Source organism: Lygodium microphyllum, chromosome 10 (assembly GCF_053477565.2).
Source record: "Lygodium microphyllum isolate KBCC chromosome 10, Lygodium_microphyllum_v1.1.10, whole genome shotgun sequence".
NCBI lineage: Eukaryota > Viridiplantae > Streptophyta > Polypodiopsida > Schizaeales > Lygodiaceae > Lygodium > Lygodium microphyllum.
The window spans coordinates 120455360-120478288 of NC_141144.1; positions in this window are offsets into that span (position 1 = coordinate 120455360).

Sequence of the window (22929 nt, forward strand, 5' to 3'; positions counted from 1 at the left end):
CTCATGATTACTGAAGAGATCAATATGCAGGGTGATTTGTCTAAGAAATGGTGAACATGTCCAAGCATTTTACTCGAGTTCAGGAAGGGGACGTGGTAGACCCTCTTCGAGAGGCCATGGTATGGGACGTGCTGGTCGATAACCAGTAAAACTGGTTCAATCAACAGTTTGGTGAAATGTAGGTTTCTGGAGACAAAGGAAACTTTAGAGGAAAGGGGAGCTTTAGAGGAAGAGGTGGATGAAAGAATAGAGGCTTTGGAAATTTTGTTATTGTTTGCCATTATTGTGGCAAAACAGGACATATTGCAACCAATTGTTATGCTAAGAAGGATGATATTCACAGTGGTAAATTGCAGCAAGGAAACTTTAGAGGCAAGGGGAGCTTTAGAGGTGGATGGAAGAACAGAGGCTTTGGAAATTTTGTTATTGTTTGCCATTATTGTGGCAAAACAGGACATATTGCAACCAATTATTATGCTAAGAAGGATGATATTCGCAGTGGTAAATTGCAGCAAGGAAACTATGCATCGTCTTCATGACAGAATGAAGATAAAAATGAGCATCTATTTATTATGCAGCATATGATGAATGTGGTTACAGGAAAGGGGACACATGATGATGTATGATATGTCAATTCAGGTGCATCTAATCATATGACCAGTAATGTTGAATGGTTTGGAGAGATGCATGACTTACAAAACCCAGGTTATGTGCAAACGGGTGATGATTCATGCCACCCAATTTCACACATTGGAAAGGTTCCCTTGTCCTTGTATGATGGCCAAACAAAGAGTCTGATAGATGTATTACATGTGCCATCAATTACAAAGAATCTAGTGTCTGTTGGCCAAATGGTAGAGCAGGGGTTGTAGGTCTGATTCAATGCAAAAGGTTGTTTTGTAGAAGACTTTAATGATAAGTGCAGGTTGGTCACAAAAGGAAGTAGAGTTGGCCAAATGTTCACTTTAGATGCTGGAATTGCTGCAATGGATGCTGCTATGTATGCTAAAGAAAAAGGATTAGTTGCAGATATTGAAATATGGCATAAACATATTGGACATGCAAATGTGCAAAGGCTGAAATTAATGCAGTCCAGAAAATTGGTTACAGGGTTGCCTTCATTTAGAGTTGCAAAATTGCATAAAGTCTGTGAAGCATGCCAGTTTGGTAAGTAGGCAAGGCTACCCTTCTTGCATGATAGAGAAGTGAGTAGAAAAATACTTGATGTAGTGCATACAGATGTTTGGGGGCCTACACAGAATGTATCTCTTGGTGGTAGTAAATACTTTGTCACATTTATTGACGACTGTTCAAGGGAGTTATGGGTATACTTCATGAAGGAAAAGAGTGATGTGTTTGAGCACTTCAAATCTTTTAAGGCAGCTGTTGAAACAAAAACACGCTTAAAAGTGAAGTGCTTGAGATCAGATGGAGGGGGAGAGTACCTCTCTAATGAGTTCAATGGCTTCTTGAGGACTCATGGGATAAAGAGGCAATTTACTTGCAGGTATACCCCATAGCAAAATGGTGTTGCAGAAAGAAAAAACATGCATATTACAAAAGTTACATAGGCATTAATGGCTGAAAAGAATATGACCAAACATTTTTGGTCTGACGCTATCCATACTACTGTCTACATTATGAAGAAAACTCCCATAGCTACAGTTCATGGGATGACTCTTGAAGAATGCTTTACTAGCAAGAAGCCTGATGTATTGCACTTGAATGTATTTGGTTGTGTTGCATATGTTCATGTACCAGATGAGCTACGGAAGAAGCTTGATCCAAAGGTAGAAATTTTTTGTATTATTGGATACTCGTTAGAGCACAAAGGGTATCGTTGTTATAACCTTGTCACAGGTGAGTTCAGAGTGAGCATGGATGTTATCTTTGATGAGATGCGAAGTTGATATACACCTGTTGGTGATGTTTTAAATGATGATAATGATCTAGACAGCTATGTGCAGAAAGATAAACAAGAATCACAGAGTCTTAGTGAACCGGAAATATCATCTGGTACTACACCTACAGTGAGCCCTTGGTCTGGGAGACTAAGGAGTAGCCCCACATCTTCAGATGGATCTATAAGTGTTGCAGGGAATGACAAAGAAAAGAAGAAAGTGCTAGATGGTAATGATGCATCTACCAGTCACTTGGGATTTGATGGATATTCTAGTGATTTGGAGAGTTTGGATGATGAGCTTGGCATTCCTTCAGTCAGAACACCAGGTGTACAGAGAGCTCATAGTAATGTAAAGGCTCCATTGAGTCATCCGATGGTATGCAGATCTAGCAGGGTCAGATACCCTATTAAAAGATTTGGTTTTGAAGGTTATGCAGCTCACCATTATGCTTATATGGTGAAACTAGTTGAGGATATTGAGTCCACTTGTTTTGAGGATGTTGTTGATCATGCTTATTGGGATGAAGCAATGGATAAGAAGATGGCTGCATTAGAAGCCAATAAGACTTGGGATTTGGTACCCTTACCTAAGGGTAAGAAAGCTATTGGCTATAAGTGGGTTTACAAAGTCAAGCATAATGCAGACTATTCAGTTAGCAGCTATAAAGCTAGGCTAGTTGCAAAAGGCTATGCTCAAACATATGGCATAGATTATGAAGAGACATTCACTCCAGTTTACTGGGATGGCAACGGTTAGGTGTGTGATTGCCTTGGTAGAACCAAAGGTTGGAATTTGTAGCAAATGGATGTTAAGAATGCCTTATTGCACGGTGAATTGCAAGAAGAAGTGTATATGGAGCAGCCAGCAGGTTATGAGGATTTAGAGTATCCCACATATTTGTGCAGGTTAAAGAAGGCGCTCTATGGACTGAAGCAAGCACCTAGAGCATGGTCTGACAAGATTGGAGAGTATCTTGTCAATGTTGGATTTTGTATTTCTGATGCTGATCACTCACTTTATGTGAGAAAGGGAGATGCAGGTTTGGTCATCATAGTCATCTATGTGGATGACTTGATTAGTACAGGTGATAGTGACAATGGGATTGCTGAAGTTAAGGAATTTTTGAAGAAGAAGTTTGAGATGAAAGATTTGGGTGGGCTGAGATACTTTCTTGGTATTGAGGTGATCAGATGTGATGATGGGATATGGTTGTCCCAAAGGTGGTATGGCTTGGATATGTTATCCAAGTATGGTATGACAACATATAAGCCTCTTTCAATACCATTGGAGAAAAATGTGAAGTTGAGTGTTGACGTTGGGGATGAGATAGAAGACCCTACTATGTTCAGGAGGATAGTGGGGAGTTTGATTTACATGACTATCACAAGGCCAGACTTGAGCTATGCTATTGGTCTTGTCAGTCAGTTTATGCAGATGGCTAGAAAGCCTCATTTGGATGCAGTTAGACATATATTGAGGTATGTGAAGTCCACTTTACATTATGGACTTTTTTATGAGGCAGGTAAGGATGTACATTTCTTTGGATACACAGATGCAGATTGGGCTGGTAGCATGTCAAATTGTCATGAAGGAGACCTAAGAGAGAGAAGGAGAGAAGGGAGAGACTGCAGAGAGAAAGACAAGAAGAGAGAGAAATGGCTGGCAGCCATGGAAGGACAGGGAAGAAGGTGAAGAAGGAGAAAGAACATATGTATATTTATCAAAATGGTACCCTAACCAGGTCCTTGTACACCTTAAATACCCCATCCGTGTAACTGGGTATTCACATGTGCTATCCTCGTGTTAACCCCGTGCAAGACCCTCTAATCCCATTCTTTACATTCCATCCTGACCCGGAAGGTTTTTGCCCTCAAAAACAAAAAGAGGACGTATTGGTATGGTTGGGTGGGGGGAGGGGTGGAAATCTTTTGGAACGGTGGCCTATGAGCATGTATGCAGTGTGAGCATGAGGGAAGAAGGTAACTCAGTACAAAGATACGCACCAATTCCAAACAAGAAGGGCTGGACAACACCAGACAGCATGTTGTCCCGAACAGGCATGCAGTGGAAAACTAATCATAACTTGCCATGGGCAACTCCAAACGAGACGTTCCACATGTCAAAACAAAGCTCATTGAGTATACTTTCAGCCCAAGTAGGTCATGCATGGGTGCAATTAATGCAGGCCCAAAACTGTTCGAAAACAGATGGTTGTCTACTGCAAAACATGCCCAAATTGAGTTGTCCTTCAGCCAAGGTTGCCGCCTCAAGGTGAGGGGACTGCACCGGGGGAGTGCTTAAGTAGATAGAGCTTTTTAAGTAAAAAAACCCCGAGATCAAATGGTTAACCTGCATGGTAAGCATCACCAACATACATGTCATCCATGCAAGTGTGGGTCTCTGCATTGCCACCGGGATCAAATGGAAACTGGTTATCCTTTCCATGCATTGGGTTACCTTCCACAAGTAAAGCTAGAATGGTCAAGACCACTAGCTGTTGCGTCGAGTCTGCCATAAGCATCATATGATTAAGCTTGGTCTATGCTTGGATGTTGTCAATAACACATGGGGTTGCATAAGCTAAAAAGTCTACTGCATCAGCCCTTAAGTGCTGCATATTCATGGACCCTGCATTCTTAGTGATGTCCAAGCATTCAAACTATAGGTCTGTGGACTGAACGGGCTCCCGCACGGGGTCATGATCATCCAAATCCACATGCTGCCCATGATCTTCTTTCTTGAACTGAAGTTCTTGTTGTGGACTCATACCAAAATGGTCTTCAACAAGATCTTCTCTATCCTTTGCATCATAATACTCTAATACCAAGAGTATTTTGGCAGTCCTTGCCCTGCATGTGGCTTGATGATTACAAGATATTGGCTTAGCACATCAATAGCATAAGCCCGCAACATGAAATTCCTGTATCGTATCACTAGTAAGGTGTCTAATGCATTTAGCCTTAGATAGCAATTGACACACATACTCATCACCATCGGTCAGCTCAGTAATAGTTCTGACATGCTGCTCATAGTCATCTTGCTGCTCATGTACAACAGATGGCTGTCCATGCTCATGACCATAATGCTCATGCTGTCCATATTGATGGTCATACCAATGTGGCTGCTGCTCATAATGATATTCATGCTGTCCATACTGCATATGGTGATAATAGCCCTACTGCTCATATACATCTATTTGCTGCTGACTATTACCAAAACTTTGGCCATATTGTTGCCCATAAACATGCTGTCCAAGATTGCATGATGACTGTCCAACATGACTACAATGGTGTCCTTGCATCCTAGGCTGACCATAAGTATGATAAGTGGCAAGTCCATGAGCATAGGTAACGGCATGATGCTGGTCATAATCACTGGCTTGCTGCTCCTGCATTGCATAAGAATCTCCATATGCATGTTGTTGACTAATGATGTATGAGCTACCATTTACATGTCCATGATCATGACTCGCATAAGAACTATGTTGCTGCATAAAGGAATGCTTGTAAGCATAATCATGCTGTCCATGATAGCCATACTGTTGATCAAGGAGTATGATCCACCCTCATGACAAGGTATGTATCCTAAGTGTTGCTCAAAGTCATATTGTACAATACTTTGGTTATCAAAATCGCCCATATGTGATTTAGCTTAGCACCAGAAACAACTGACCTCACAGCGCATCTCTAAGTAACTGCAGTTCCATCAAAGTGTTCAATTAAGTAAACCTACCAATGGGGTTACAGACTCCAGAATGGACCTCCTTGTGGCATTAATTATGTTGCAGATGTCTGCAAGAGTTGCACCACCAGTTGATCAACAAGGAAGTCAAGATGGTCACTGTCTGACACACAACATCTACTTCTTTATCAAGCTCTCAAAGATCTTAGTAGTAGTGTCTACCAGCAGCTGCTTTTACACACATCAATAAGCAGCCTCAATTCTGAAATGCAACAGGCATTACACTTTCTTGTCATGCCATCTCTAACTCCATTGCATATGCCAATACAATAAATTCATCATCTACAGTCAAATCCACTCCATTGCATGTGCCAATGTCATCTGCTCTTCCCTGCAACCAGTTTGGTTCAGCCAGTTACTCAACCTGCCTTTGACATAATTTCTGCTCTTGTATTCTCATCTATCTCACAAGCAACATCTGAAGCACATGCGATATTTGGTCACTTGCTCAAACAAGAAGAGCAGCCTGCAAAAGTGCCATAGCTGGCATAGAAAACCATACAATTCCAAGCTTGTGTATCTAAAGCATTGTTCTAGAACTAATCCTGATTATGGGAGAGCAGATCCAAATTATGTCATGAATACTCCAAGCAAAGAGTGTTTTGCGAAACGAATGCCATGAAAAGAAGTAGGCCCAGAGAACCCCCTCTTCTCTTTTGTTGCGTATTGACGGGGAAAGCTTCTCTTGGTGAGCATCAGAAGATTCAGCTCGATACGTGGTGGAGAACAATTAACTTATGCTTGCTAAACTCGCACATTCGGGCTACTATCAGATATTGATTTGTCATACAAAACCAAAGACATCACATTTATCTAAACTTAACCTGCAATTGAGTTCAAATAGCTCTGCTCCATATTCAATTTAGTGTGGTAGGCCTTTCCCAAGTTTTAAGAGGTCATATAAGATGGGCTCTTTACCAGAGGTATTGAAAACTATCAAATACCCTGCTTTCAAAAGAGATGAATCTGTGCTTGATGATTATGATGGAGTACTAATTGCTAATCCTTACTGCTGCTTGGAAGATGCAGGGACACAAGATGTGAAGGATTATATTGAGAAGCAGAGATCATTGACTAACACTGTGTCAAATACTTGTGATTTGAGGGCCAAGCTGAAGGATCGGATCACAGAGCTATTTGACTATCCAAAATATGATTGCCCTTTTAAAAGAGGGAACAAATACTTCTACTTCTACAACACAGGATTGCAAGCTCAAAGCGTGATGTACATGCATGACGACTTAAAAGAAGACAGAAAAAATTGGGATACAATAGGCCACATGTAAAAGAGTCAGCAGCAACTATGGTGGATAACATGAGGCCAGCTGGTGCATCTACATGAAGTTTGGTATCCATGTGGGATTTCCATGTGATACATCACAAGGGAGAGTGCATAGTCCAACACGGGGAGCACCATCTTTGGCTATTCCATCTCCAAGGATGATAAGATGGCAAAGAAGCTTGACATCATCTATGCGGAGCAAAGGAGAAGGACGATCTCCCAAGGTTCATGTTCTTGGATATGCTACGCATGACAGCACTAACCTTCTTTCCCCATTTCCCTTCACCCGCATGACTACTGGTCCAAGCGATGTTACATTCAAGGTGCTTGGCTTGGAGAAGCCTCGATCGGACTTCAGATATGATTTAACAATGGATGGGAAGATCCCTTGTACCTTCTCTGCCAGAGCTCCCTTCCCCAGGCCAAGACCATGGCCTTGCAGCTGCTGGTTTATGACCTAATTAGTGATATTGGAGAGCTATTTCCGTTCGGTGAGAGGTGGCTGCTGCTGTTGTGGCTGGGATTGTTGTTGCGACTTCAGCCCTAAACCCAGCCTTGGCCCTTGGTGCGGCGTGTAAATCCTTTTCCTGAGAGGAGGCCATGCTGCACGTTTTCGTCTTGAAGGAGGCGTCGGGGTTTGCTTGTTCCGAGAATTTTGATGACCAAATGAAATGGTTGGATCACAACCAACTAGTTCGTTCCGAGGATTTTGATGACCAGATGAAGGGGCTAGAAAGCATCTGCAACCCCACCACCTCCACCCTATCTTGACTCTCCTGCTTATGCTTGTGAGCTTCCATGGCGTCCTGGCCAGAGTGGACGACTTTCCCGGATGGAGAGGGGAGTAGAAAATCGAGTCAATAACGCACAGAAAATCCACCTCTGCTCACAATTTTGTGGTCGATCCTACCAAGGTCATCAACCTTTCATGGAAACCCAGAGCCTTTCTTTACAAGGGTTTCTTGATGGACAAGGAGTGTGATCATTTAATTAGCTTGGCCAAGAAAACTTTGCAGAGGTCTACAATTGCAGACAATGAGACAGGGAAAAGTGTTCTGAGTCAGGTTCGGATGAGCTCGATGTGAAAAAAGGTGGAGAAACTGTATTTCCCAAAGCTGAGAGGGCTCGTCATCTCATCAAAGATGATACACTATCAGATTGTGGGAAACATGGTGTTGTGGATGGCCCGAATAAGGTTTCTGTGAGCTTTGAAACGTTAAGCAGGCATGGATACTCCAGCAGCCCCTCTGTTCTTTACGTGCCTCCTCCGAAGTCCAAAGATTTTCTTGGACTGAATCCTGAGCAGTCGTTTGTTTCTTGAAGTCTCTTGGCACATCAGGACGCTCCCAAGCAAGCTATGGCTGCTGCGAAGGTTGCTTCTGTTCCTGCGGACAAGAAGACCAAGAAGGCCAAGAAGCTTGCCGCCACTCCGAAGGAGGCCAAGAAGGCCAAGAAGGACAAGAAGCTTGCTGCCACTCAGAAGAAGGCCAAGATCGTTGCTACCAAGAAGCCTTTGAGGTAGGGAAGCAAAGATCCAGGGGAGAAATGAAGGTCTAGGAAGTATACTCCATGGAAACCACAGGAAAGCTTAGGAGAAGAAGAAGAAGACTTCTTTTACAAAAAGTAACTGCAACTGAAGCCTTCACTAACTCTTGTAACACCCTCTTTTGACATTGGTCCCTTCAAAATAGCCTATGAATAAAAACGACCTGTTAATTTTAGTGATTGGCCTCCATTTTACCTCCAACTTCTAAGAATGCCTTCAATGCAGCATGTCTTCTCCTTGGGAATGTCCACTGGTTAATGCACTACTACTACATGTAAGTTTGTACCCCAAGTACTTGTTTGCCATAGATGACCTGATTAAAGAAATAGAAAAAATTAGTTGAAATGTAACCAAACTGGGATCAAGAAGCCTAAGCTCTGATACCAACTGTCATGAAGGAGACCTAAGAGAGAGAAGGAGAGAAGGGAGAGACTGCAGAGAGGAGAGAGAAAGAGAGAGAAAGAGGGTGATGAGGAGAGAGAAAGACTAGGAGTAGAGAGAGAAAGACAAGAAGAGGAGAGAGAAATGGCTGGCAGCCATGGAAGGATAGGGAAGAAGGTGAAGAAGGAGAAAGAACAGATGTATATTTATCAAAATGGTACCCTAACCAGGTCCTTGTACACCTTAAATACCCCATCCGTGTAACCGGGTATTCTCATGTGCTATCCTCATGTTAACCCCGTGTAAGACCCTCTAATCCCATTCTTTACACAGACAGAAGATCTACGAGTGAATTCATGTTTTCCCTTGGTAGTGCAGTAGTTACATGGAGCAGCAAAAAGCAACCTATAGTTGCTTTATCGAGTACATAGGCTGAGTATAGAGGTGTTGCTATGGCAGCATGTGAGGTGGTATGGCTGCAAAAGTTATTAGGTGATTTGGACATGCAGGGAGATGGTCTAATTGTCATTCATTGTGACAACATGAGCAGCATACAACTAGCTAGGAATCCATGTTCCATGCAAAGACAAAACACATTGAGGTGCACTACCACTTTGTGAGAGAGAAGGTACTTGCAGGGGAGATTGACTTGATATATATCAGCACACAGAATTAGATAGCTGACATTTTCACAAAGGCATTGGGTGCAGAGAAACTTTGAAAGTTTCGAAGCTTACTTGGAGTTGCAGAGATAGAATTGAGCTTGAGGGGGAGTTTTGAGATGGCAAGCTCAACACGTGCAGAAATTGATGAAACCGCCTGGCTAGATGAGTCTGCATGTCTACACTTAGCACTTTGGTGGTCATTATGATACTCACATGGCCACTGACTTATCACTTATTATATTTAGTTTGTTACACCTACCTATAGTTGGCAAAGATATAACGCCAGTCGATTAGTGTAGTCGGTTATGCATTGTTTGACTTAGAAGGCCACTTTCCTTTATGTTGTATCTTATCTATACTTTGTGTATATTGTACAGTGTGTGGAAAAAGAAGAAGAAACCAGCAAGAAAACGTTTTGGCCTCCATCTCTCTTCTTCTGTTCTTGAGTGAGCTTCCTCTTGTATATACAATGTGTGTTTGGCGCAGCAACTCAAGCACATCCCCCCATCACGTGATTCTTGACACTCCCTTTGTCTAGGCCCAATCTGGAGCATCAACCTTGTCTACTAGAAACCAAAGCATCAAAGCATGCCGAAATAGATCTAGCGGAACAACCTGATGGTGTCCAAGACATCTCCTGGTGGTCCGCCAATTGAGCCATCTAATCTAGAGACATACATGTGAATATCTCTTGCAACTCCTCATCGCTCATCCCTCGACTGATCTTGCTCTCCAAATATCGTCAAAGGTCACTTGCACAGATAGAAAGTGATGTTAGGATAATCAATATAAAGATTCAAGAAAATCACGATAATATAACTCTTTAAAAAATGATGTTACTTAAAATGCATATTCTAGAGTATCCTTATAAGCAATTCATCAACAAATTGAGTAGGCGGATGCTGCAAGTATGATGTAGCCTATGGTCCCATATCAATCTCCTAGCACAAATTTGCATACACTTGAAGGTTGATAGATAGGTCACCACAAAAGGATGATCCCACCTTGTTCTCAAAGAATTCATGCCCTCTTATCTTTTCTTCATGCTTACCCGATTCTGTCTCCTCTACAAGCTTGACCTCCATTCCTTGCAATATCAACCCCTCCATCTGCATATTGTCCTCATCTATGTTGGGAACATTGTTTTCATCATACACTCTCCCACTCTGGGGAGATGAAGGTACAACATAACACTATCAAGGTTGTCAAGGGTTTGGATAGAAAATTACATGTTCAAAATCACATATAAGAGAGATTCAACATTTGTGACATATCTGTGTCATGAAAAAAAAATTAAAAACAATTCATGCACCTATTCACAATGGGCCGGCAAGACAAATGTGTCGCGCAAATCCGACCATCTTTTCTCGGAATCTATTTCAAGAAATCCAGATGGACCTCAGCAAACGGTAACCTCGGCTCCTTCCAATACCACTTTGAACCACTACACATCGAATATGATCATGAAGAAGCTATGGTAATCCACTGAGAAAATACTTTGTAATTTTTCAAAATACTTCATCTCATTTATAATGATATGTGGATCTGTAGCTCGCCATTGGCTCTCTTGCTCGAACTTTGCCATGACACCACAATCCATTATGGAGCACACTTTGTCGATGTGCTTAATGTGGAACTATTGCATGCGCAACCACACCACATGGTATATTTTGTACTATACATTGAAACGATTAGACTAGTTGTCACATGTAAAATCTAGATATGACATCTTATAAAACATGTGGTCACCTTTGGACTACATCCCCTCAAGAATTTCCACTCCTCATAGAGACCTCCACCCCTTCGCAAGAGGCTATGATCAAAGCTTCGTGTAACCATCACATAGACATAAACCGCAACATCTCCTCCATGCCCTCAGGATATAAAATTGGTCGATGGTGTATACTGCATCGAAATTTTGATCGCGTTTCTTATCCGTCTTTCCCTAGCTTGCTCGTACCTAGCGAGCCATGTCTCCATGAATGCATGGTGCAAAATTAAAAAAAGATTCACTTTCTCTTTAGCCACATCTCCGGTCAGTCTATCATCATCCTTTAGTGACCATAGCATACAGTTGTCTAAATACACCATTGTGAAATATGCACTAATGCCTCCGACACCAGCATATCTTGAGCCATGCTACCTTTTATGTCGAGCTTGTTGTTGCACAAAACCTTTCAGGGTTTTCATGAGGCACTCCAAGAAGAACATCCATCATGTATGGATAGGTCCCGCAATCTCCACTTCATCTACAAGATGCACGAGGCAGTGGGTTTGTATCATGAGCATACTAGTGGGCAAGTACTTCTCAAAGAGACACAATGTCTCCACTACTCCTCCCTGCCTTGCAGATTCAATAGAGGATGTTTTGATCTCCTTCTATGAGATCCATTGCACTAAATTTGATAACCTGTAAATCACCCCATATATTTCTAAAGTGAGGCATCCTCCGATCGCAGTCGGTAGTACAAACTGCCACAAATGAAGAAGCATTAGGAACACCGACTATACTCTAAATAGCAAAATATGCATGCCACTTACAATCGAGGCAAGTACAAACCTAACATGTCTTATGCCAATCATAGGATTTTATCTCCAATAGTTGGTCGTCTTTGGAAAAAGTGGATCTAAGAGTATATATCACGCCCGTCCGGGTGCAAATAGACATGATAATTTGCTTCACAATGCACTCTTCTTTAGTGGACAAAACCCAAGGAGCACGAGGTAGTTGTAAGCAACCATTAGCACTCAAGTGTGGCTAAAGCACCTCCATCTTGTCTGCCTTCTTCAAATCCATTCGTACCCCTGCAATGTCTCTCTTTTTTGTGATGTGGTCCCATAGTAAGCTGCCCACACTCTTGAAAATATGCATGGGATCCAACAAGTGGTTTATCTTTAAGTGGGTCCAATACAACAACTCGTAGAAAATCGAGAACCGTCACATTCCATTTGGATGTGACTCTATGTGGACCATTTTTAACTTATACCATCTTTGGGCATTCATTCGTGCTAGAGGTTGTCCAAGAAAACCTTTCCTCAGTTCATGACCCTCCGACAAGAAAGTGGTATGTCCTTGATATACCATCTTCTTCATGGTTAGTGACCTTCAAGAGTCTAATTGTGGCCCACACAATGAACATGCATGATAACTTGAGGTAACCAGACCTATCCCAACACCCCTATTTAGTGAACACAAACTTGAACGAGCTATGATAGATATCACCAACGAGAACAAAAGCCTACTTACTTGAGCACTCCTTGAATCTTGGAAAGTCATGTATGGTCCACATGAGAATGACTCGTATATTAGTGGACTGTCGACATTGTGCTTGCTCACATCTTCCATGGTGACCCCCTCCTCTCCCACAAAATCTTAAGCTCATCGAGTAATGGATGGAGATAGAAGCCCATATGAGAGCGGAATTTAGGTGATGGGAAGTGCTTAAAAATAGCTAAAAATTATGAATATCAAGGGAAAAATATTCACCGTCAAAGGCGGCGGTTCGATCTAGGACGATTTTAAGCGTCAAGCAATCGACGGGCGCCCAAGTGACACATCCGGATTTTTAGTAATTTTTTTGTCAGTTGGGACGGGATACGGGAGCTGCAGGCCTGTCCAGGATGCCGAGACGGACGCCCAGAATTTTACAGCACGACAATCGGAGCCCGGACGAGGTAGATAGCCAAAAACCGACCGGGACGCCCAAGAGAGTGGCCAAATTGGAGAAGTGAAGAGGCATGGTTAGTGGGGGGGTGCCCTTTGGCTCCGCACCCCCCCCAATTTTTTGTGAGGGGCAAGGAAGTGCCGTGAACAGACCCGCGTGAAACCCCCCCCCCCCCCCCCCCCCCCCCCCCCCTAAAATCGAGATGCATGCTATCAAATAAGCCATGGGTTCAATCATAGCAGGCAACAAGATTCAAACTTCGCTCCGCATCGCTCGAATTCACGCGAGGAATGGCAGCCTATAGAGGGAGAGAGAAAATCAGTCTTTCTCTCTCCTCCCTCTCTCTCCTCTAAGAGGGAATTCATGTCAGAAGAAGAAGGAAGAAAAAAGAGTGATGGAGGCTTGTCCGGCATGGATCGGATTGCTCCACGGGCTGGAAATGGTGACTTGTGATCGTCATGAGCATGAAGTGCTGCTGATTTTCAGATTTGCAGCCATGGACATGAAACCCGAAACACGCAAATAAGCGGTAATTCAATTTCTTCAAAGGAAATTTGAGATTTCATGGCTTTTGATTGATAAAATGTTGTTCATGTGGGCTAAAAATTGTTTATATTGCTGTTTTCCATGAGTACTTGTTGATCATAATCAAAAAATCAGAAAAATATGCATCTTGTGGTCCAAAATAATACAATAAAATACGTAAAATATGGAAAATCAAGGAAAAATGGTGTTTTGGGCATAAAAATGGGAAAATGAATAGGAACACTAACTAAATTTTCAATTTTGTTGCAAGAAGGAACTAAGGGCCACAGCCTATAACCTATTTTGAATTTTCAATAATTAAATAATGCAAAAAACAAGGGAAAATATAAGGAAAATAGAGGAAAATCACTAAAAATAGGGGAAAAAATGCATTTTGGGTGCGAAAAATTAATGAAAATTGAGAACAATGTTTGTGAATGGTTGTGGGGACTGAAGCATGAGGATTTGCCTCAGTTCAACCCCACCTTCTTGTTCTAGTGTGTTTTCCCCGCTTGTTACACATAAAATGATGGCAAAATGCCTCATAAATCTATGCAACGATGCAATATTTAAACGGGGAAGGGTAGGGAAGTTGAAATATGTCTAAATGCCGTGTGAGATGATGGAAAAGTTGCTTATTTTTATGCATATCATTTAGGATGGATAATGATTAAAACTAAGAGCTTAGTAGCACGAGGATCACCTCGGTGCTAGGCCCGTGCAACGAAGCACGAACGCTAGAGAAAGAAAACCATTAAAAGAATGTTTTTGCACTTGTGCACGATACTGTTTTGCTAAATGTTTGAGCACTAGGCATCCACCAAATGCATAGAGCATGAAAAGAATTTAAAGGTATCAGGGACCAGCTCCTGGACATGCATTGCAATTGTTTTATTAGGACATGACCTACGTTGAGAGGCAGTGAGGTACCCATGCTGTGGGTAGATGCGGGTCCCAAAGGGGAAAGCAAGTGAGGAGAAAATGGTACACTCCTGGACACGCTTATTTGGCACCTTGAGCGACTTTTGTGCGAGGTGTCTATTTGTTGAGCGACGCACTGAGGGGCCAATCCCCAGGGTGTAGGAGAGTCGCAGAGGGTGGACGGCATTGAGCCGTAGGAGGAACCCCATGTGTATGTGATTCGAGTCTTTTGGCTATGTGAAAGGGACTCCCTCTGAGGAGTAGTGGGTGAGAGAAAAGTGGACTACAAACAACGTAATACAAACGCAATGTTTAGGAAGGCAGAGATTTTGATAGACGCTCCTGGCCGCGAGGCCAAGGGGTTGTCTTGTGCGTAGTGACGAGGCCCGACTAGTGCATGAGCCAGTGCCGGCCGGTTTTTAGGTCCATCAGTGGTGCGTCTGCCGGGAGCCGCTTAAAAGTGGCGGTCCTCGAATCCTGGTTGTCTAGGGACCAACTAGCAGTTTATGCCAAAGGATACTGAGATTGATCCGTTATTTATTGATAAGCATCATCTAGCAAAAATCCAAAAGCAAGAGAGAGACGAAAGAGCTAGGCGACATGCTGAAATTTTTAGGAGATATTCCCCTAAGCGTAGCGGTGCTGAACCCTTACGAGGGAGTGGATCTAGTGGTCTTGGGGCCACACGCAGTAAGTTAGGAGAAGGTGGAAGCTCTAGTGCTCCCCTTTCTTCCATAAGCCAGTCTATATCAAGTGCGGGAGGTGTGACCCCCCCGTCCCCTATTCCTAGTGCAAATCCAATCCTCGTCATGGCGCAGCCTATTGCAATTCCAGCAGGAACGACGGATTTGCCGGCTCTAGGTTACCCGCTACCCATTTTTAATGGGCTAGTTGAGGAAGATGCAGAACTCCACATTAGGGAGTTTCAAAAGCTGATGTTTAACTGTTGCACATAAGAAGAAGGACATTTAATGATGTTCTTCAACATGACTCTCAAAGGAAGAGCCGCTATATGGTATCATGGTTTAGAAGCCGGAACCATATTGAATATTGATTCATTTTATGGAGCTTTTTGAAGGGAGTTTGCCCCTGAAAGGGGTGGGCAATATTGGTTGCGTGTACTCAACGTGACCCGCCAAGAACCACACGAGGATATTCGTGCTTATGTGAAGAAAATAAAAGAGGTTTTCCGTAAGTTGGACACCTCTATTCCTATCCCCGCAGCTGCCCAATTGCAATATTTCCTACATGGTTTGGACTTTAATATCCAATTGCAGTTGAGTAGTGTCCCCTTGGGGGATATAGATACTGCCATTACACGAGCACAAGAGGTGGAATCCCGACTACAAGCAGCCTATGCTTCTTGAGGCAATTCGAATATGGGTATAGTATTGGGAAACAATATGGCATTCCATATTAGGATTCACAACTTGCTTTCCCCTAGCATCTTGCTTAAGGTTTCCCTCAACAGGTTTTACAGTTCCTTTATCACCCTATTTAATCTTAAGACATCTTATTACGACTCGTAGATTAGAAGTTTCACCATCATTGACACATATGGTCTCAATAAGACTGACTTCACTATCATAAGGTAACTTCTCTAAAATGGCCTTTCCTCTTTGCAATATTTCTCTTGGTCCCTCATCTTGGAGGAGATTATTCCCTTGTGCGCGATGGTTAACTGGACTCGGTAGTTTACTCCCTTTTTGGAGAGAATTATTCTTACTCCAATCGGTAGCAGCTAAGTGGCTAGAGTTTCCACAAAGATGCCTACGAGCAGTCAAATGGCTCCAAGTGGTGGAGGCCAGGCGGTCAATTCTAATGCTATGCCTGTGGCTCAACAACCAGTGCCTAATCAAATGGTTAGGTCGATGGAACGACATGGTAATGACCAAGGCTATGAGTCGAGCGCTTCCAATGTTCTTGGTGAGGTTAAGGACATGATGAAGCATTATACTGACATGATTACGGAGCAGTATCGGCAAATAGCCGTTGATGTCAACTTCCTTAAAAAACAACAAAATTTGATAGGAAGTAGATACCCGGATGAGGGCGCACCTTCAAGGTTTAGTTGCAAATGGTGTGGTGGGCAGCACTATCCAAGAAATTTCCCAAATGTTAAGTGCGACATCTGTGGGAAATCCGGCCATTTAGCAGCTACTTGCTGGAGTAAGATCAGTTCCCTCCAGCGCAGTAGTCGGCAACCACGGCCTGTTAATCATCGTGCGCAAGGAAGTGATTCCCAACGAGAAGATGGGCCTAAACAAATACTTCAACGACCAAAGACTACAGTGGAGGAGCTACCTAGTGGTAGTGGGGTTAGTTTGATTGAGGCTATACGCGTTAATGATGCTGAAACCTCTAATTTACGAGCTGTTCTTACAAGAGGTCAAAAGGGTAGAGAAGCCAACAAGGATAAGCCTGTCGACGGAAACCCTAAACAAGGCGACAAAGGAACGCAAGTTTTGGATCCTGCCATGGAAGGGGGACCTTTGAAGCCCGTGGAAAGTAAAGCCGATAAGGAATCACCAAAGAAGAAGGTGAAAGTTAAGAAAGAGGCAATAAAGCCGGTTCAGCGACCTAAAGAGCGGATGGTTTGGCGTGAAAAGCGAGCTCTATCGAACTATCATGAATTCGATTTGGCGAGCTCTCTTTGCGAAGTCAAGCCGGATGTGAATTTTTTACAGCTTATTAAGCTTTCCCCAGGAGTACGCAAGGAATTTAGAAAGATCCTACGTACTGGGTATATCGTAGAACCTTTGGGTATTGCGCGAGTCGGTGATGACTAGTTCGAGCATGCTGAGAAGCATTGCCCAAGGGTTGCAGCCTATGTCGATGGGATATTCGTAGATTATGCCATTGTCGACACGGGATCATCTGTTAACATTATGAGTTCTGAACTGATGGAAAGGTTGGGTCTTGCGATCCAGAAAGATACCTCCACAATTCTCAGAATGGCAGATGATAGTTTGAGACAGCCGGAAGGCTGCATTACTAAGGTCCATGTCACTGTTGCAAATGTAGAATGCCTGTTGGACTTTAGGGTGATTCGTTTTGCAGGCCGGCCAAGTTACCAAGTATTACTCGGACGACCTTGGATCTTGCAAGCGAACTGCCAAGTAGATATACCTGCCGGTCGACTGATATTCGGCAGAGGTGCCCAGCGTGTGGTGGTTGATGCTTATCCAGAGTCCCCGCAGAGTGAGAGAGCTCCTCTATCTTCTACAGAATTGGAGACACTAGAAGATTTATCTGTCAGTGAGACATCATCGAGTGATGAGTCCAAAGAGGGATCCACCACGGAGGACATCTATCAGATCACTTTGAACGAGCCGATAGAGGGCCAAGATCGTATAAGAGATGCAGATGTTATCGAGCTAGACCTTGGTACGCCTGATGATTCGCGGCCAATCAAATTAGGTTCTATGCTCAGCACAGCAGAAAGGGAGGACTATGTATCCTTGATTTAGGAATTCCGTGATATCTTTGCCTGGAGTTATGATGAGTTGAGGGGCATTCCTCCTAGTCTTGCTGTCCATACAATTCCGTTGAAAGAGGGCAGTCGTCCTGTACGACAGAAAGTAAGGCGTATGCCTTTCGAACTGAGGGACGGGCTATTTGAAGAGTTACAGAAGCTTTGGAAAGCGGGTTTGATTTTTCCTGTGCAACACACGGAATGGTGTTCGCCGGTTGTGATCAGAAAGAAGAAGAATAATCAAATCCGATTATGTGTAGACTTTAGGGAGCTGAATAAGCAGACAGTTAAGGACTACTACCCGTTGCCATTTATTGACCAGATTTTGGATCAATTAGCGGGTAGGGAGATATATTCATTCATGGATTGCTTTGCAGGATATAACCAGATGGCAATTGCAGAAGAGGACAAGTTGAAAACAACTTTTATTACTGTATTTGGTACTTTTGCATACCATGTGATGGCCTTTGGTTTATGCAATGCGCCTGGTTCGTGGCAACGAACAACAGATAAGACATTCGGTGACATATCCCCTGAAGAGTTGAAGGTGTTTATTGATGACTTAGGGGCCGCCACCATGAGAGAAAGGCAGTTGATCATTTTAAGAAAATGCTTTGAGCGTTGTAGACAAATTTTCATCGTCCTAAACCCACGGAAGTGTGTTTTTGGAGTACCTTATGGGCTATTGCTGGGTCATGTAGTCAGTTCGGTAGGAATTGTGACAGACCCTGAGAAAGTCAAAGTTATAGTTGCCATGGGTCCACCACGCACTCCGAAGGAAGTTCATAGCTTTCTGTCTTCGGTTGGCTATTACCGTAGATTCATAAACGCGTTGGCAGAAAGAACGTTGCCACTTACAAATTTATTGTCCTTTAGCTGTTCGTTTATATGGGGTGACCCTTGTAAGATAGCATTCGAGGATGTGAAACAGGAGCTAGCAAGAGCGCCCGTTTTAAAAGCACCTAAAAGAGGTGAGGTGTTCTATATATTCTCAGCAGCCACCATGTATAGTATCAGCTGCTGTTTAGCCCAAATTTGGGAAGAGAAGTGGTACCACCCGATTGCTTTTGCTAGCCGGAAGCTGGGGGTATCCGAAATCAATTATACTTACATGGAGAAGTTGTGTCTAGCGATGGTCTTTGGGACCAAGAAATTCAGGCATTATATTCTCTATGAGAAAGTCGTGCTTTATACGAAGGCGGAGGGGCTTCGATTATTGATGAATAAGCTACAGCCGCCTGATCGTCTAGCAAAGTGGTTGATCACTTTTTAGGAATTTGATTATGAAATCCGTAGTAAGCCACCAAGGTTGCAAGGCATCGTGGAATGTCTTGTGGACTTTGGGGAGTCGAAAGAATCTGTGGCTGAAGGTAGTGACATAGAGTTGTTATTTAAAATAGATACGGCATCTATTCCCTCCTGGTATGCTGCAATAACACATTATTTATCAACGGGAGAGGCGGGATCCGAATTATCTAAAGCTGAGAGAAGGAAAATTAAGCAACAAGCGTTAAAGTTTGCTTTGATCGCAGGTACATTATATCGGCAAGGGGTTGATGACATCTATCGCCGATGTGTGATGCCTGACGAGGTGCCATTCATTTTGGAAGAGTGCCATGATTTTGCTTGCGGTGGCCATTTTGCTGGACGGCTTACAGCACAAAAGGCTCTAAGAGCAGGTTATTGGTAGCCGGCCATCTTCCAGGATGCGTTTGCGTATGTTAAGAGATGCGATATTTGTCAACGACATGATAGTCGAGAGAATAGGAAACGACCACTCAACCCTATTATGGCGATACTTCCATTTGAGAAGTGGGGAATAGACTTTGTGGGTCCTATTACTCCGTCGTCGACTGCGCAAAAGAGGTATATCATTGTAGCAACTGACTACTTCACAAAGTGGTCAGAAGCACGTGCAACAAGGAAAGATGATGCTAAAGAAACTGCTAGTTTCCTTTTAGAGCAGATAATATGCGGTTTTGGTCCACCAAAAGAATTAGTGTCGGACCGCGGAACCCATTTCCTGAATAAGGTGATCAAAGGTTTGACAGAGATGTGGAAAATCAAGCATAACAAGACAACCCCATATAATCCGCAAGCCAATGGGCAAGTTGAAAGCACCAACAAGCAGCTTGTGGGCATCCTGTCCAAAATTGTATCGGAAAAGAAACGGGATTGGGATAAAAAGTTATACGTGGCAGTGTGGGCCTACAATACGACTTTCAAACGAGCCACTGGCCATACCCCGTTCAAGTTAGTATATGGGGAGGAGTGTGTCTTGCCTTTAGAGATTGAGCTGCCGACTATTCGGTTTGCCATCAATCATTCTTTGAGCGATGAAGATGCACTTTTTGAGCGCTTGACGACACTGGCACATTTAGATGAGCTTAAACTGCAGAGCTTATTGCACCAAGAAGTGGCAAAGCGCTGAATGAAGCAGCTACACGACCTTAAAGCCAAGAAATACACCTTCAAGAAAGGGCAACTTGTTCTGTATTATGATGCACGACGTGAATTATTTCCAGGCAAGCTAGAGCCCAAATGGGATGGGCCCTATAGGATCATTAGAATAGGAAAGAATAAATCCACAATTTTGTTAGCTGACCTTGAGGGGATAGAATTTAAAAATAAGGTTAATCTTAATAAGATAAAACCTTATTATTTCTGATTGCACTAATGCTATGACTGCCTTGCAGGTCTAGGCGCGATCGATCAAATATTTGTAAGGAAATCGTGATAGAGGTTGATGGGTCGTTTGATCCCTTATTTAGAACACCCATATTTAGAACATAGGTATCATCAGGGAAAGCTCATTTGGTGGAGCAAAGGATACAAGGTGATTGAGCAAGAAGGCGGGACATTTATTTGGGAGATCAAGGTCTTCTGCCATCACTGCCTACAAATTTTGACGAGCATCCCTGTTGAATTCAATGATGATGGTGGGATGGAGCCTACAGTCCACCCATTGAATATGCTGCATTTCGATTACCATAATTACGAGTAGAGTTTTGGATGGCGGGATATGTAAACCCTTTATGGGCGTACACTTTGTACTTTGATGGGGCGTCCAGGGGTGCATGCAAAAAAGGAAGTGTAGGAGTTGTCATCCGAGACCCCCGACGATGCATTGTCATGAAGTTAGCCGCTTATCTCGGGGTGAATTTCACCAATAACATGGGGGCATACATGGTACGAAACCCCATCCTTTGCATGTATCATCATACTGCCATAGCCCTGCTAGATGAATTTGATAGAGTGTCTTTTCAGCTGATTCCACGGAATTGGAATCAGTTTGTCGATTCATTGGCTAATTTCGCGTATGAAGAAGACCTCTTCTTTAATTGTGGCCCTTGTCCCGATATATCTATTGATGGTGAGACATGACCTGGTCGTTTGTGGGGTATGCTTTCTGAACATGCCCTCTTTGGCAGATGATGGTTGATCTGGGTGATGCAGAGGGTAAGTGAGACTCATCTACCTTTATTATCTTGGACCCATAGACTGATTAGACGACATGTGATGCGATCACCTCTTGCGATATAGGCAGGAGGGATGGGTCATAATCTAATGCACCTAGTTTAGGGCTACGAGCCTCTGTTCCCCTGGGCATGGTATGCTTTGATGTCTATCATGGTTGTTTCCAGGTGGATGTTATGCATAGTATTGTTTGATTTCATTAGGCCAAGAGGGCCGATTCAGTTTTGTAGCAAAGTCAAGTTTCATTTCATTAGGCCAAGAGGGCCGATTTAGTTTTGTAGCAAAGTCAAGTTTCATTTCATTAGGCCAAGAGGGCCATTTCCCTGTCTAGTGCGGGTGCGTTTAATTGGGTTTTTGTTTTAAGTGTTGTGCTGGACAGGTTTCGTGGTTAGTGGAATTTGGTGGAGCCTGGAGGAGCCTTTGCTGCGATGGAAGCTTCTTGTGGCCAATCCAGGTGATATTTCTCCTTTATGAGTACTTTTCTTTCCTGTTATATGTGTCTTTGTACTTGTCAACGGGATACATTTTTGTTGGGGACCAGCAACCAAGGCATGAAGTCCCAGGTTTAGGCTATGTATGTTTGAGGGAGGTCGGAGTAGTCATTGCCTCCTGTAAAGACATTGTCAGGCATCGAAAGACCTGTTTTAGAAGGAAGTCCTAGTGGCCCTGTTCTACTAGCCTGCTAGGCAGCCGTTCTAGGAGTTCTTGTTAGTAGTGAGGCAGTTAGAGAAGCCTGCCAGAAGATAATAATAATGATGCCAAGAAATCCTGAACATCCTACAAGATGACTATAAATACGAAGGTGTGTAAAAAGGGGTTCTAACCCCTATCCCAAGAAAAGAAAAGGGATGAAAATGTGTAAGCAGTTGATCATTGCCTTGTGAAGGCCTGGTAGGTTCCTGGGGACGAATCAGACCCGGGGCCGATACCTTGTCTTCCTAGGGGTGGCTTCTTGCCAAATATAATACCAAAACAAGGAAGGTTGGAGCGAAAATAAAAGTGAGCGTTAGAAAAGGATTAAGTGTCGCCTTGCGAGGGCTTGGTAGGTTCTTGGGTGCCGAGACAGGTCCTGAGGCCGATGCCCTGTTCTCCTTGGGTCACTACGCTTAGCTCCCTCCTTTTTACATGCCCAAGTATGTTACTAAAATAAAAACCCTAAAAGAAGAAATGTACTGGAAGAAAATACTCCTTGATCAGGCTATAGGAGTCCTCGCCTAGTAGGAGCTCCTCGTTGTGTTGTCTTTAGTTGGTAAGTAGTTCAGCCTACCACTTACGGCAACCTCTTTGACAGGTTTTTTAGTTTGGCTGTGTTGGAGCAGTTGGTTAGCGACTCACTTCGGATCTTCT